This window comes from Zalophus californianus, chromosome 3 (assembly GCF_009762305.2).
Source record: "Zalophus californianus isolate mZalCal1 chromosome 3, mZalCal1.pri.v2, whole genome shotgun sequence".
NCBI lineage: Eukaryota > Metazoa > Chordata > Mammalia > Carnivora > Otariidae > Zalophus > Zalophus californianus.
In genome coordinates, this window is record NC_045597.1 from 115,273,889 (window position 1) to 115,290,185 (window position 16,297).

General features: G+C 41.5%; 1 protein-coding gene across 16 annotated transcripts in view; it reads left to right on the forward strand.

Moving 5' to 3' along the window:
• LYPD6B (LY6/PLAUR domain containing 6B) overlaps positions 1 to 16,297 on the forward strand; it is a 213,725-nt gene that overhangs the window by 86,817 nt on the left and 110,611 nt on the right. For 13 of the 16 annotated variants that reach the window (XM_027590075.1, XM_027590074.2, XM_027590060.2 and 10 more), the window contains one exon: positions 1,375 to 1,445. The exons of 2 other annotated variants lie outside the window; for them this stretch is intronic. The gene's annotated coding sequence lies outside the window, so the exon portion shown is untranslated. Of the gene's footprint in view, positions 1 to 1,374; positions 1,446 to 6,286; positions 6,405 to 16,297 lie in introns of those variants that run through there. One more of the 16 variants, XM_027590070.2, reaches the window with a different exon arrangement.

The window sequence follows — 16,297 nt, forward strand, 5'->3', positions numbered from 1 at the left end:
TCTATTCTGTTCCGTTGATCTGTGCGTCTTTGTGCCAGGACCATACTTTGTGCCAGGGGACTGTCTTGATGACTATAGTATGTAATAGAGCTTCAAGTCTGGAATTGTGATGACTCCAGCCCTGCTTTTCTTTTTCAGGATTGCGTTGGCTGTTCAAGGTCTTATGTGGTTCCATGTGTCCTTCATTTCTAACTCTATGCCCGGTGCTAGTAGGAGCTCTGTGTGTACTGACTCTTGAGTGGATGTCAGCTCAGGACTTGGCAGCAGGGAAGGAGGGAGAAGGAGGCATAGAGACAGGTACCTGACATGGAGGGCTAGCATGCTGAACAGAAACATTGTCTCATCTTTCTTTTGTCGTGGTCCCCGTCCTTCTTGGTACTATTCTTCCTTTTGTGGAAAAAAAAAAAAGTGGCTCTTTGTTTTTGTTTCTTCTTACTCCCCCAGATTTACACTTCTGCTCCATCCCAGGTCCTCACCTTTGGTCCAGGAGCCTGGGTGGTGTTGGCTTTGTGCTCAAATATAGTAAATGCATACTCTTCTTTCCTGGATGCCCTTGAGAGGTCTGTTGGAACAGAACTTCAAGCAGCAACTCTTCTCCCTTCATACCTTAAGCCTTGCCTTTCTCTGCTTTGGATTTACCCCAGACACAGCCAGGAGCTTAGGCTCTTGCTCAGGATGTAGTTTGTGTTGCTCTGTTGATCTGTCCTCCAGCCCCTGCTGCCAAAATGGCAAGTTTCCAGATGTATTATGATCCCATTGTTCTAGGAAAAAAAAGTTAAATGCTTTTTGAAGGGGAGGGGAAGGGGGAAAAGTCAGGTATTTTAATTTGGACATCAGAGTGGTTTGGCTTGTGTCCTATAGTCATTCCATAGGAGTTTATTTAGGCAGATGTTGTCTAAGTGATTGATCAAGGAGGGACAGGAGTTAGTTATCCATCTTAGGCACTTGGCAAATTCTGTTTTACACCTGGAGACACAGTTCAGGGTGCTTGCCGGGGAACCAAAGGTTTGTGCCTCTGAAAGAGGAAGGGGGCCTGGTCCCACTGAGTTATAGCAGGTCCAGATGAAGCGATTCTCCATGACTGGGGAGAGGAGCATGCACTGTGTTCTTCCTCTCTATTCCTTCCACTACTTAAAATTTGCATTCACTTCATCTGCATCGCACCAGATCTTTCTACCTGGGGTCAAGAGGATGTTGTGTGAAGTCCGAGTCCTTCTTGCACCTGTTGTGTGGCTGGGAAAGGTTATTGAGCCTAAGGACCTCCTTAAGTCTCCTCCCCTGCCTAAAGTTTCTTACTTACTTTAAAAAAAACTTATATCCCAAAATGTCTGCAACTTCAGTTATAATGATACCTTTCCATGTTCATTTGTTTAGATATGCCACGCTGCTGCCTGCCGTTGGCAACCCTCCTGGACTAGGCTGCTTTGGTTAATCACATGGATGTTGTGAGTATTACGTTCACAAGTGGATGTAGAGAAGATAATTTGATTGAACTACAAATCCTCACCACACAAGCCACTCCTGCTTAGCAAAAATATATGAAACAGTTGTGATCTGGAGTTTCATTAATCTCTGGGATTATGCTGCTTGCACATTGGTTAAATACTGTGGTTTCTATATCTTACTCTAAGCATCGACTTTTTATCAAAGAACTTTTGACACAAGGCAGTGTCTTAGAATATTTCAACATGAAGGTAGTTGTTGATCTCCATTTGCAATCCTGAATTCATTTCATCTCCTATGCTTTTATGTTACAGCTTTCTTAATGTTGTCAACATGAATGTGCTTCAAATAGCTTTCAGTCCTAATCTCATGGTTCTGTTCGTTGAAGATAAGTGGCAATTTCTTATTTTCCTATGGGTTACCAGTGGGACTAAATAACCCCTTTAGTTGTGCTGGCAGGACCAAGTGAGAAAAGATGAGAAAGGAGGAAAAAAAGAAAAAGATTGAGAAAATATAAGGAAACTTATGAGAAGGGAGAGAAGAGAGAAGCATTCTGGGAAGGTCACTAATTACTTAAAGGCTGCAAGTCTTCTGTATACGAGTTTATGAGCCAAGGGTTAGAAAGGGCCTATCTGCAGGCTCCCAAAGAAAGTATGCGTGTGTCTTAGTCTCTTATGTGACTTGAAGAGTCACACAGAATATTCTCCAGCATAAGGCAAAGGACATCTGACTAGTAAAGTCTCTGGGGATGAATAAGGGCTAGCCAGAAAGGCCAGAAAGAATGGATGATGAAAATACTACTTTCAAAGAGAGAGACATCCCAGAAAACCCCAGAAAACCAGAGGATCTGAAGGTAGACAGCAGTCTCAGATATAATTTTGGTCTTATTTTTTTTGCCTTAGAGCTGGGAGAACGGAGACCAAGAAAGAGGAAGTGATGTGCCCAGAGCTGCAGCGAGTGGCTGAGCAAAGCCATGTGTCATGGGTGCTTTCCATACAGTTATGGTGCCTTTTTTAGAAAAGTAATCCTAGGCAAGTCAGAGCCATGTTGCATAGAAATCATATAAAGCTGGGCAGATAAGAGTCCGATTGCTTACATAAAAAGAATAGCCCTGCTTAAAATGGAGTTCATCTTTTTGAGGTCTTGAAAACTCCTCTTTTTCAAGGTTGGGCTGGACTCTCCGCATGCACAGCAGATAGAAGCAGATTTCTCAGGGCCGCCCAGGTGGCCTGGCTTACACCCAAAAGCTTGACGTGGAAATGCACTCCCCTTCCATGTGATTCCATGATTTGATTTCCATTTGGGCAAGGAGAAAGGGACTTAGAAAAAGTATATAGGTTACTAACATGGAGAACGAGATTTCCATGCGTTCTTCAGGGACGGGATCAGATGCAGCTCAAAATTTTCAATTCACAGCAGCTCCAGTGGGTCTGGGGTACAGCCCCTCATTTTGGCAGCCTCTTTTCTGCAGAAGGAAGTACACTCATCGGCAGCTACACACCGAGAAGGAGAAAGGCTTCAAAACTCCTTGAGAGCTACTTAGTGAGGAGAGTTACTGCTAAAGACGAGGACAACGTATTTCCATCGTACAGATGTGCAGTTTGTTAAGTGCACTTGGCCCTGCCCCATTAAATTAGCCTTCCAATCTCAGTAGCTTGCTGAAAGAATTACTAGGGCTCTGCTTCATTGCTCCTTGGCAGGCAGTTTAGTAGAACACTTTGGTAGCAAATGTCAAGACAGAATACTGAGACTTAGAATTATGGTCTGCGCAGAGCCCCTTAGCTTCTGTGGACTGAAGCTTTTACTTATTTACTCATTCTTAAAATTTTTTCTCTGGTATGTGCCCTTGTAGCAACAGAACCAAGAGCAATTATGGATCAGACACTTTATTGCTTATTTAGTTCTATTTCACGGTTCTGTTTTTAGTAGGTTCTAGATCTCCTGTGATTTAAGTGATTCACAGCCTCTCATTTCTTGGCGTATCTGGGTTTCTTCCTCTTAGCTACGCTTAAGACTTACAGGGTCTTATAGACTCGTATTCAGGAAGGTAATGTTGTTGGCTGGAGAGATTCTGAAGTGCAAAGTAGCCTTTGTAAACTGGAGCTGTGTGGTCCATTTAATGAAGTTCATGCATGCACAGTGTCCTTGGTAATCACTGGTCTTAGTACCTCTCCCCGCCCCTTTAATTTAGATGCTGGACAGAGAGTCAATATAGTTAGTTACATTGGTCTCATTTTAAGGTGATAACTTGATAGAGTGTTTGATTTCTCCTCTTCTGGAGAAACTTTTGGAGAACATGTTTGGGAACCACGCAAAGTGGGCACCTTTCAAGAGTGTCAGAGCTACTAAATCAAAATACATTCAATTGTTGCTCTGTAAGGTACAGTTCTAGGTGTATTGCTGCAGGATTAACAGATTCTTGGGCCATTTGTTTGGATCAGCTTTGACTTTTTCGTAGAGTACTGTTCTTTGCTAGAATAAGGGAGAAGAGGATATTGGGAAAAATTCTACCTTCTTTGTGCCTTGGTTTCACTATTGAGATGATTGGATGGAATGTGAGTGAGTGGAAAGAGTTAAAAAAAAATCATTCATTCATCAAGTATTTATGGAATGCCTACTTGGTGCCAGGTGTGCTGGAGATACAGTATCGAACAAAACCCAGCCTCTGCTCTCTGGGCATATGTTAGACTCAGGGAAGAGGGAAAATGAACCTGTTTGTGGTGGTAGTAAGTGCTATGCACAAACAAATACATGGAAAAGAAGAAAAAAAAAAAAAAGAAAAGCAACAAGCAAGTAGGGAAGGGGGCTGGGGAATGCAAGCGTTGCTTTTAAAGAAATATGGTCAAGAAAGACCTTTCTGATAAGGGGACAGTTGAGCAGAGAGCTGAAGGAAGGGAGGGAGGAAACCCTGTGGATACCAGCTGGAGAATGTTCTGGGCAGAGGAAACCCAAGGAAGTAGTCAGTTGGCATCTCCCCGCAGCTCTTCCCTGAAGGCACAACTTATTTTTCTTGCTGCTTCTGATAGATAAGCTGAATATTACCACTTTTACCATAGGTTTATGCAGTAGTTACTCTTAAGTGAGAATTATGCATATAATATACTTTATTAGAGCAGTTGTTGTTAAGCACCGAATTCATCATCTTTCTATTACATGGAATTCTGATTTAAAAAAAATAGACAAAAAGGAGACTCCTCCAACCCACGAAACTCTTTATTGCTTCTTAGGTATTTGCAGGCCTAGAAAACTATTCCTCTGGGGCTGGGAATGCTACATAAATGTACAATTGTTTTACTGCCCCTGCAATTCAGATCACTAGAGAGTGTTCCTCTGAAATAAAAGCAGCTTTGCTTGGGGATAGATTTGAATCAATGATATAACTTGAAATCGCGCCAGCAACCCCATTCTCTTAGAGTGTATGCTGCGGAAAAGGAATATGTTGCTATTGGGGGAGGCAAAGGAATGTGTTGGCTTAACATTAGCCAAATCTGGAAGTAAGCCAGGGTCCATCTAGAAACCATATAGTTAATCCTTGTTGTCAATCACTGTCAACCGGCCCAGAGCTATCAAATCAAGATCTTTGAGGTTGGCATACTGGAGTCAACAATAGTGAAGCAGACAAAGTTAGGAATATGATAAATTAATAAGATACCTTCATATTTTTAAACCAAAGTTATTTTGGAATCCTGGAAAATATTCAGAGGATATTCAAGAATCAACTCTTCAAAGCAGATTACTCCTAGTTACATCTGATTTTTCCCAGGGTCCCTTGTAATACCCCACGAGAAGCTGTATTTTGTAAATATTGAGGGTTCCTCTAGGTTAAAAGGATATTGTTCAGTGTGTATATTTAAACATGCTTATGAATGAATATGTATTTTTCAATCTATTGCCATGAAAGTTTAAAACATTTTTGAAAGAATCCAGAAACATCAGAAATCAAATGAGAGCTAATTTACCAAGAGCAGAGCTAACATGTCATTTTTAAGGGGTACCTTTCTTGATTTCTTTTTCCTTGCCATCTTCCAACCTCCCTCCCCTATTCCTGCCACCAGGCGGCATGGCATGCGGTTCCTCTGAGCTCTGACTATACTCTGTATATCTCAGTCACAGTTATGGCCACTTGTTAATTCAGTATCTGTCCGAGGCTTTCTGGAAAATGGACTATGTTCTTGAGCTCAGAATTGCCAGCACTTTGTGTGATACGTGATGTGTGATGGGGTTCTCTACATGTTTATTGAATAGATGAATGAGTGAATGAGTTAAGATCTGTATCTGGTTCTGAACTTCCTGGTAACCAAAGCAAAAAGAAAAATAAATGGATTACACAGTTCTCATAGGCCTAGAAGATTAAACCGAGCATTACTTCAGAATTCTGAAGTAATTCTGAATTGTATTCAGAAGATGCAATTCTTGTCTTGGTGCTGAGTTCCTGAAAGTACTTATCTGATGAAACATGGTATAAAGGTAGCGAGTTAAAAGAAATGTTATTTTCAATACTACATAAGCTACTCTGGTCCTGGACTTAATGAAAGAATTCATGTGGCTTTTGGTAGAGCCTTGCAGCTGGAGCCTAACTCTGGCACCTGCAGACTCTAGGTCTTGATTAGCTTCTTAGCAGATTCCCTGCTAGAATATCCATTTCCCAGGTGGCAGTGGGCCCACAAGAGAGCTTCCTTTATGCCGCTGGATTTTATTTTTACTATTGCAACTATCTAATAGATACTCTACTAAAAGATTTTTTTAGGCTTGCAAGCTGGGGCACTAAGCTGAGTGTGCGAACTAAGGGAAAACCTCGGGTAGAAGCAAGTTGTGAAGTCACTGTAGTCAATTTAGGACTTGCAGCCTGCCCTGGCAGGTGGACTCTTCCAGTTGCCTCCGACAAATAGCACTTGCTGACCTCTTGGGCCTTGTGAGGTAAGGACTGTTTTATGCGGACAAACGTGGACGACAGAATACAGGTGAGAATCAGCTAATGGATAGCTGCTCAATTAAAAAAAAAACTTTTTTAAACCAGTCGCTTTTGTGAAGAGAGAATTATGCTGAGAAGAATGAAGAGGTAGTTGCAAAGGGAAAGAAAATCGATTGCTTTTTGTGTGGGTGGGAAAGAGAGGAGAGATACTTGAAAAATTCTTTGATCCAGCAACAATATTTACTGAAATGTTTTTTCTTGTAAGTTGGATCATCACCTAGGAGAGAAGACATTGAGTGGTGAAGTGTTCTGAATCCCAAGGCATTCTGAGGAGAAAGGGTGGGAAAGATCTTTATTGAGCATCTTCTATTTTCCAGGCATCCTGTGAAGAGTGTGAGACATTTTTCTATTCCTCTGAACTCTTATAATTCTGTGAGTCGAAGAAGGGGAAACTGCATTAATGAGGCTAAGTAAATTATTCAGATCATTCAGTTAGTGTCTACTTTCTCAAAGCCAGTATCAAATCTACTTAGTGTGTTCCAAAACTCAGGCTGGTGTTATTTTTTAATTTTAAAAGTGCTTCCGTGGCTTCCCATTTGTTCTGAACCCACGGGGTCTTCAGAGCTATTGCAAGGGGGGCTACATTTAAGGGCACATCTAACACTCTCTGTACACAAAAATACATGTCTTACAGATACGTGAATGTATGTATTTCAAAAATATGTAGCCATTTGGGAATTTTCCCTTAAAAGTGTTTATTTGAAAGCATTACGTCTAGAACATAAACTCAACAAGACCTGGGATTTTTTTTTGTACTTTGTGTAATGTAACTCACGTACCCACAGCCAAGCTCAGCGTCATAGTTGCCCAATAAACGCTTGTGCATGCAGGAGTGAAAGAATCATTATAGTTCTTTATGCCAGGCTTTAGTTAGTCAACTTCGTGTTAATAGACTTTTAGATTGTTTCCATTTTTTTCTTCCATAAACTATACTGATATATGCTACAATTGAGTCCTTTATCTGTACATCTTTGTGCTTTATAAACAAATACCTTTCATTATAATAGATTCCTAGGAGTGGAATTGCTGGGTCAAAGGAGTACATATTTTAGATCCTGATACTACCTTTTTGGGTGTGTTTTGGTACAATATATCAGTGACACTGCCTCTTTCTTAACAGCGTGTAAGATGATCTGCTCCACGTCAACCTGGCTGACATTAGGAGCTATCAGGCTTTTCGTTCTTATTTATGTATGTATGTATTTTTTTAAGTTAATAAGTTTTTATTTAAGGAATTTCACATGTGATTGCTTCCATTGCCAATCACCCTGGTTCCTTCAAAGTCTGAGTCCTCATCTTCAAGGTAGCCCTTTTAAAAGAACTTCTCCTCAAACCACCGTTGTCGTTGTCCACAATTCTTTTAGTTGGGATTCTTTGATCTCCACTTGAATGTGGACATACTTCAAAAATTCCCCACCTGAACTTACATGAAATGGCTCTCTGATCATTTACTCCAAAGGCAGCAACCCATGTTTCAAATAACTTTTACCGTAGAGTTTTCATGTTTGAAAATCTAGCATAGATCTCGTTTGGATGGATGTTCTGAAAGACTGTTTTCATTCAGTTCATTCACTTTTTGTTCTTTTACAGTGTCATTAAATTCCAGAATTTGGAAGGCTTAGTGCTTCATCTAAGTTTCTATTTATCCTGCTTAGGATCTAGGGCAATAGAGAGTGGCTTTTTCCCTCCTGGGGTGAGAGTGGATGTGGGAGAGTATTATTCAATGAAATTATTTTTTTTAAGCCCAGTTTCTGTTCTTTGTTACTCTCTGCACCGCCTGTTTGAGTACATGGACTCTGTCTCTTGTCATTGGTCTAGAGTTAGCTATACATCATTAGCAAGTGGAATCTGCCTGCTCTCTGAGAAACCATGGATGCATTTCTAAACTGAATTTAACCCTCTGGGAATGATCTGCCCCTGGGAACTTGTGCTCTCTTGTCCCCTGCCCAGCCAGCCAGTGTGAGTGAGTGAGATGCCATAAGGCGTTCCTGTTGGCTGTTAAGGATGCCTGACCTTGGTCTTTGCCCCATAAGCAGTGTGGATGGGAAAAATCTATGTGTGACCACTAGATAGTGCTCTTTACAGTACTTGCTAGATAGAAGTGACTTCTTGTTGGCCTTTTTCATGGGTTTTCAAAGGAGGCTTTTTACAGAACTCACAGAAGCTTGTGCTCAACATTCTTCAAAACAATGTTACCAGTACTTTATCTTCTGAAGTAGTGTTTTCTTCTCTTTGATTCACACACGAAAACTGTGTGAACCAGTATATTCCTTTTTGCTTTGGTTACCAGGAAGTTCAGCACCAAATGTAAATCTTAATCACTCATTCATTCGTTTTATTCAGTAAATAGACATGGAGCCCCTTTTACATGTCAAGCCCTGTCTAAGTGCTGGTGATTCTGCGCTCAAGGACACAGTGTCTGCCTTCCAGCAAAGTGGTTCGAGTTCCAAATTGGGAAGGAATGTCTTGCCTTCTTGGGCCTTGCTTTGGATTCTTGCCCTAGGCCGGGAGAGCGCAGCTTTTCCCATGGAACATAACCCCTCTCCACAAACTTATTAGCACTAGAAGGAAGGCAGCTTATTTTCCTCTCAGGTGTAGACAAAGGCTACCGTTGTCCCAGAGTGAAGGGCCGTTGGTGAGTTGATTAGCACACAGCCTGGCCTGTGCTGATTTTCAGATGGAGACCATCAGATACAATCTGCTGCCTCATTAGGTTGACACTGTTCCTGCCCTCTCTTGTAATAATGTCACTGGAGTACTTTATAATCTTAGGTAAGTGCTGTAAGCATACACTGCCCAGGTAACCCAGGGTCAGGGGCGGCAGACGCTTGAAAAAGTGGTTTTCTCATTCTCTGCTCTGTTTAAAGTATAACAGGCCAAAAAGTATAATAATTGGGCAGATTTAAATATTAGAGGAGGAGAACTTGCAGCAATATAACTATTTTTATCTGTGATTCAAACTTGTACTTTTTCAAGATCAAGGGGACAATGAAGGAAATTGGATGATTGCCATGGACTTACAGCAGAGAGCTCATTTATTCTAGAGAAGAGAAGGCAGAAAGGAGCCCTCACGTATTTGAAGATATATAAGATAGGCAATAATTAGGAACTCCTTTCCTTTTCCAGTGAAAACAAGAGAAGAAATATGTCTTATATTGATTCGAGGAGGAATTAGGTTAGGCTGAGAACTGGCTGACTAGAGACTAGAGAAGCCTGTGGGCAGGAGGTGGTGGGGTGGTGGTGGTGCAGGCTCACCTAGTTCTTACTTGTTTTGGTCTTTTAATAGTAGGCAGTTACTTTCTTGGCTGGAATTGGGTTCCAGAAGCTGTTTTGGGAGGGTGGTACCAGATTGTGTGCTAATCCATAAAAGTATATAACCTGCCCTCAGAGAACCACATGGGTGTAGTGGGATTTGGTGGGATTCTCTATTTAGTGGGTTACAAGGGTGTGGTGGGGAAGGGCTGGGGACGGTGGACATCTGGCTCAGTGCCATAGAGCTACCACCATCTTCTCTTTGGGTCAGAGCTCGGAAACCAGAGTGCTGGATGAGCTTGTGACTCAGGCTTGGTAGGGTAAGGGGCTCCCTTAAAAAAACAAAGCAGGAGCGGGAGGTGCCTTAAAGCAGATCTGTCCCAAAGCAGCAGGGTGGAGAGACTTCTTTCTGTCCCTAGGATTCTGACATAGATTAGTGCCGGTTCTCTGATAAGTGAAGCCCAGAGGAGGTAAATGGGAGAAGTCTAATAGAGAGCAGAATTTGATAGGGAATGGTGGTGTCCCTCCAGGGGACAGGCAGCTGAATCCTTGACTCTCAGAAACTTAGCTAGATCGGATTCACCTGCCGGGCCATGAGGGCCAAGGTCCCTCCCATAAGCTTAGATTCAAACTTCTTTAAAGTCAGTCTTTCTTTTAGGGTACTTCTGTAGCATTGGGTTTTTATTCCTCATACTGTATGAAAAGGTTTCCCCTAACTTTTATGGTTAGATGTCCAAGAAAATAAATGCTGATTTCAACAAAATCCAGCATCATGGTACAAATTCTTTCTCTGTTTTTGAGTCTGTTCTTTCTCCAGAGAGAAGTCTTCTCTTTACCCTATTTTTGATCATTGGCTAGGTGTAAAAGGAGAAAAAGCTGCAGTTGGAAAAAAAATAAATTTATGTGAGATAGGGTTTGGCCAAAACATAAAACCGTGCTATAGACTTAGCATGTGCAAATTTTATATAAGTCATGTTTATTTAGTACCTATTGTGTGCTGCAAGGTATTGCTGGATAGTAGTCAACCCTGCTTTCCTGGGGCTTATCTTCTAGTGTGGGAAGCAAACAGGCAAGCAGTGAAATCATGTCAGGTAGTGATTAAGTGAGGAAAAAAGAAGTAAAGCTGGTAGAGAGATAGGGAGAGTTTGGGAAGGTAGTACTATTTTAGATCAGCTGGTCAGGGGAGGCCTTTCCAAATTGGTGACATTGGAGCAGAGATCTCCGTGAATCCAGGGAGTAAGCCATGTGACTATCTGGTGGGAGTGTGAGGGGATGGGATCATTCCAGGAAACAGGATAGCACATGCAAATGTCCGGAGGCAGGCCAGAGGGTACTTGATGTGTCCTTTGGGAATGGGGGTGGGGGGAGAGAGAGAGATCGGAGAGGTAGCTAGGATTTGCCAAGTTGGTTTGCAATGAAAGGAAGCAGTCTTGCATTTGTTTGTACTGGTTCAGCTTTGCAGTTTTTGACTGAGCACCTTTATGTATACCAGTCAGATAATGAACCTCTTGGAAACCTTGCTGAACATGTTCGCTGGTTTAATTGCACAGACATGTTAGCCTGACAGTTCATCAAAAAAGGAATTTGAAGGGAATGTGCAAAGGAATCTGGAATTTCTGCAGTTTATTAGGCTTATCACTAGAGACTTCATTTTACTTAGATGCTGTATTTTAAATGAATATGGGACTAAAAGCTTTCTGCCTATTTGAATAGTAATATATGAACATGGTAAAAATGCAGATATGATCTTTTAGTGAAAATAAGGCTTCCCTGTCTCCTAGTACTTAAGGAAGCAACTACTGTGAGTACATTGTGTTAGCAGGGTGTTTCTTGAATGTAGGAGTGCTACACTAGGGGCCCCTGGGTGGCTCAGTCAGTTAAACGTCCGACTCCCTGATTTCAGCTCAGGTCACGATTTCATGGGTTCTGGGGCTGAGCACCAGCTTGGGCTCCACGTCTGCTTGGGATTCGCTCTCTCTGTCCCTCTACCCATGCGTGTGCATGTGCCCATGCACTCTCTCTCAATAAATAGTTAAAAACAATATTGCTACACCAGCTTTTTTGTTTTCAGGGGTTTTGGTGTATCTTTTTCATGTTCTTCATTTTTATATAGTTTCTATGATTTTGTTCTGTTATTCTAGAAATGTCATTGGAAGACCATAAATGAATCAGATTTGTAAAGTTATTCAGCTTTTTGTATTCTCACAAATGAATTTAATATGTCCATAATTTTTGAATTACTGATATATTTGAATATTTTTCTGTGTTTTGTATTTGTTATATAAAACCTTTTTTCCCCTTTGCTACTTAAAAAAATAGTTCCTACCTTTTGTTGGATTAATCAGATTTTCTCTTCCTCCCCCCCACCTAATTAGAAGCTCATTTAGTTTTCTAGGCTACTATAGCAAAGTGCCACCAACTGGGTGGCTCAAGACCCTAGAAATTCTTTCTCTCGCAGTTCTGGAGACTAGAAGTCTGAAATCAGGGTGTCAGCAGAGCTGCACTCCCTTTGAAGCCTGTGGGGGAGGGGAGGGTGCTGAGTTTTTCCTTGGTTCTTAGCTTCTGCTGGTTTTCTGGCAATCATTGGTGTTCCTTGGTTTGCGGCTGCATTGCTCCAATCCCTGAATTCGTGGTCACTTTATGTTCCCCCGTGGATCTCTGAGTGATTTCTGCTCTCAGCTTATTATTTCCTTCCTTCTGCTTGCTTTGGGTTTATATTGCTCTTTTTCTAGATTCTTGACATGGGAGGTTGGAGTACTTTGAGACCTTTCTTTTCTAATAGTTGTATTTAGTGCTATGAATTGTCCTCTCTGCACTCCTTTAACTGTTCTGTGTATTTTGATATACTGTATTTTCATTTTCTTTCAGTTAAATATATTTTAAAATTTTCTTGAAGCCTTGTCTTTGACCGGTGGGTTATTTAAAAGTGTATTACTCTGTTTCCAAGTATTTGGAGATTTTCCTGTTATCTTTCTCTTACTGATTTCTAGTTTGATTCGCTGTGGTTGGAGAATACCCTCTGGCTGACGGGAAGTCTTATAAATTTGCTGAGGTTTGTTTTATAGTCCATGATGTGGTCTCTCTTTGTTTGTGCTTCATGAGCATTTGAAAAGAATGGGTGTTCTGTTTTGGGGTGGAGTGTTCTATAAATGTCTGTTAGATTCTATTGGTTGATGTTCTTTTTTCTTTTTTTTTTAAGATTTTATTTATTTATTTATTTATTTGACAGAGAGAGACACAGTGAGAGAGGGAACACAAGCAGGGGGAGGGGGAGAGGGAGAAGGAGAAGCAGGCTTCCCGCGGAACAGAGAGCCCGACGTGGGGCTTGATCCCAGGACCCTGGGACATGACCTGAGCCAAAGGCAGACACTTAACCCACTGAGCCACCCAGGCGCCCCGATGTTGTTCTTTTCTATTCCTCTATATCCTTGCTGATTTTCTGTCTAGTTGTTCTATCAGTTGTTGAGAGAGGGTCACTGCTTTTTAAAGAAGTTTTTTTCCCCCCAGAATATATCCTTCCTCTTTGAGGACTTAAAATATCTGAATTCATAAGGAGCATTTCTTATCGGCCCATCCAGTAGACCTTGGGGTTTATGTGACACCTGTGTCCCCTCCTTATACCCTTAACACTTACAAGCAGACCTCTCAGTTGCTGGAGGAAGAGGAAAGAGTAATGATCTGAAATCCCCACATCCGTACTGTTGTAATAAAAAGTTAACTGATTTCTTAATACCCAGGCTAGCTCTGCCGTAGTTCATCTTAAGAGACTTAGCCTATACACTCAACCCCGCTGCATGTTAGAACCTCCTTGGGGAGCTTTTTTAAAAAAATACTGATGTTTTGGCCCCCACCCAAGACCAATTAAATTAGAATCTGTTGATGTGTCTCTGGGCATTGGTCTTCATTAAGAGTGCCCAGGTGAATTCATTGCCCAGACAGAGTATTGCCTGGCTAATCTCTCCAAATGTGAAGCACCTACAGCCCGGAGGTCCTGTGCTAGGTGTGTGGAGGCACAGTTGAGGAAGATCCTTGCTTTTTTGGGGAATGTGGTACCATAGCATTTTCTAAGGATCTTTTACCTGAGACTCAGGTAATATTTCTTAATTGGTTGCCCTAATCACAGACTGCTAATAAGCTGCCTGGGATAGGAGTGAAAAATGTTAGAAGTGTGAAGGGAGTCAGGGGGCAGCTGCCCAGTAATCAGGGAAATAAGAGATACCACATTCTTCGCATTCAGTCCTTATTTTTGCCACTTTTGTATTTGCTGTGTACTATGCTTACTCATCTGTACCCCCTATTGGTATTCTTATTTCCAACATTTTCTTGGACTAAAATTCTCAAATATTTACCCTTTCCCTCTTTACCTGAATGATTATAAGCTACATATCTTAATTGTAGTCTTTAAGGACTACCCCTGTTTTTCAAAATTAATAAACTCTTTACTTTAGAATAGTTCTAGATTTATAGAAAAGTTGAAAAGAAAGTACAGAGAGTTCCCATACACCCCACATGCCCTTCCTGCTATTATTACCATCCTACGTTAATGTGGTACATTTATCAAAATTGATGAGCCAATGATGATACATTATAATTAACTAAAGTCCATATTTATTCATATTTCCTTAGTTTTTACCTAATGTCTTTTTTATTTTTATTTTTTTTAAAGATTTTATTTATTTATTTGACAGAGAGAGTGAGAGAGCATAAGCAGGGGGAACAGTAGAGGGAGAGGGAGAAGCAGGTCTCCCGCCAAGCAGGGAGCCTGATGCGGGGCTCGATCCCAGGACCCTGAGATCATGACCTGAGCCAAAGGCAGACGCTTAACCATCTGAGCCACCCAGGTGCCCCTTACCTAATGTCTTTTATCTGTCTCAGGAGACCATCTAGAATACCACATTACATTTGTGGACTATCTTTGATTTTTTTTAATATTCATAAAATCATTTATTTTCCATTTAGTTTAAGTTAATTGGTAGCTTCCTTTCTGGTAAAGCAAGAACATTAACATACCTTAATTCCCCTTTATTTTTTCTTCCCAACTTCTTGGCTAGTGTTATGTAAAATTTGGTTCCAGTTTTTTTTTTTTTAATTAACATATAATGTATTATTTGTTTCGGGGTAAAGGTCTGTGATTCATCGGGCTTACACAATTCACAGCACTCACCATAGCACATACCCTCCCCAACATCATCACCCAGCCACCCCAACCCTCCCACCCCCCTCCACTCCAGTTTGTTTTTAGGAACATAAATGCCATGGAGTTTTTCATCAGGGCAAGGTGTTTTGTGGGAATTGGCTGTTTTTTGTCTTCCTGTGCTGAGGACATCAATGAAAACCACAAGTACACACCACCGAGTTTTAGATATCCTATTTGATGGTTTTAGAAATCTGTCTAAATGTTTTTTTTTTAAAGATTTTATTTATTTATTTTGAGAGAGAGAATGAGATAGAGCATGAGAAGGGGTAGGGTCAGAGGGAGAAGCAGACTCCCCGCTGAGCAGGGAGCCCAATGCGGGACTCGATCCCAGGAGCCTGGGATCATGACCAGAGCCGAAGGCGGTCACTTAACCAACTGAGCCACCCAGGCGCCCAATGTCTAAGTGTTTACTTAAATCACCCCCCTTTCACCCCAAAAGAATGGCAAAAGAAATTAGTGTGTGTGACAAAAACTTGTCCTTTCAATCCTGACAGTTTGTAGACCCAGATATCTCCATCCAATTCTCTTTTGAGGAGCATAAAAACCAGAATCATCATGAGATCCAGTAAATAACACCCACAGAGTTTAATTGTTTTTAAAATTGCAATTATAACTAATTAAATGCTAAGATGTGAACAGCTGCGGAAGAATATTTAACAGCTTTCTTGGAGCCATCTCCACTTTAGATAGGACTTTTAAAAAGGCTACTTTATGGAAACATAGTGGTTATTTTATATTTCACATGAGAAAGTGAGAAATCGACCTGAGGATTGGCAAGAGATGAATTCTCTGGGTTTTCTTCGTAAGCCACCCATTGTAGATCTCTTCAGCTGGTGGACAATCACAATACACAGCATAAGTAGGGGCCCAATACTGGTCGGCAGGCACTGCCAGGTGAGGCGAGATCCAATCAAACTGGAGGATGAGGGCCCTCTCTGTGGAGGGTGTCACCTGAGCTCAGTCTTGAAAGATGAGCAGGACTTTTTCATTTGATATGCATTTATTAAGCTTGGACTGTGTATTCATCACTGTTAGAGCTGGGACCCCTGGGTGAAATAAGTTATGACTTCCACCATGGGGGAGCTCACTGTGTGGAGGTGGGGGGATGGATTCATCAGTGGCTGGAGTCCAGGGTAGGGGATGGTCCGAGGCACCCAAGTCAGCCTGCCACCTGTTTTTGTGTGGCCCATGAGCTGAGAAGGATTTTTTTCTTTTTTTCTTTTAAGATTTATTTGTTTTAGAGATGGGCACATGAGTTGGGGGAGGGGCAAAGGGAGAGAAACTCCAGGCTGAGTGCGGAGCCTGACGAGGGGTGGGGCTTGACCCCACGACCCTGAGATCATGGCCTGAGCAGACATCAAGAGTCCATTGCTTAACTGACTGAGCCACCCAGATGCCCGAAGCTGAGAACAATTTTTATAAAGCAAAGAGAA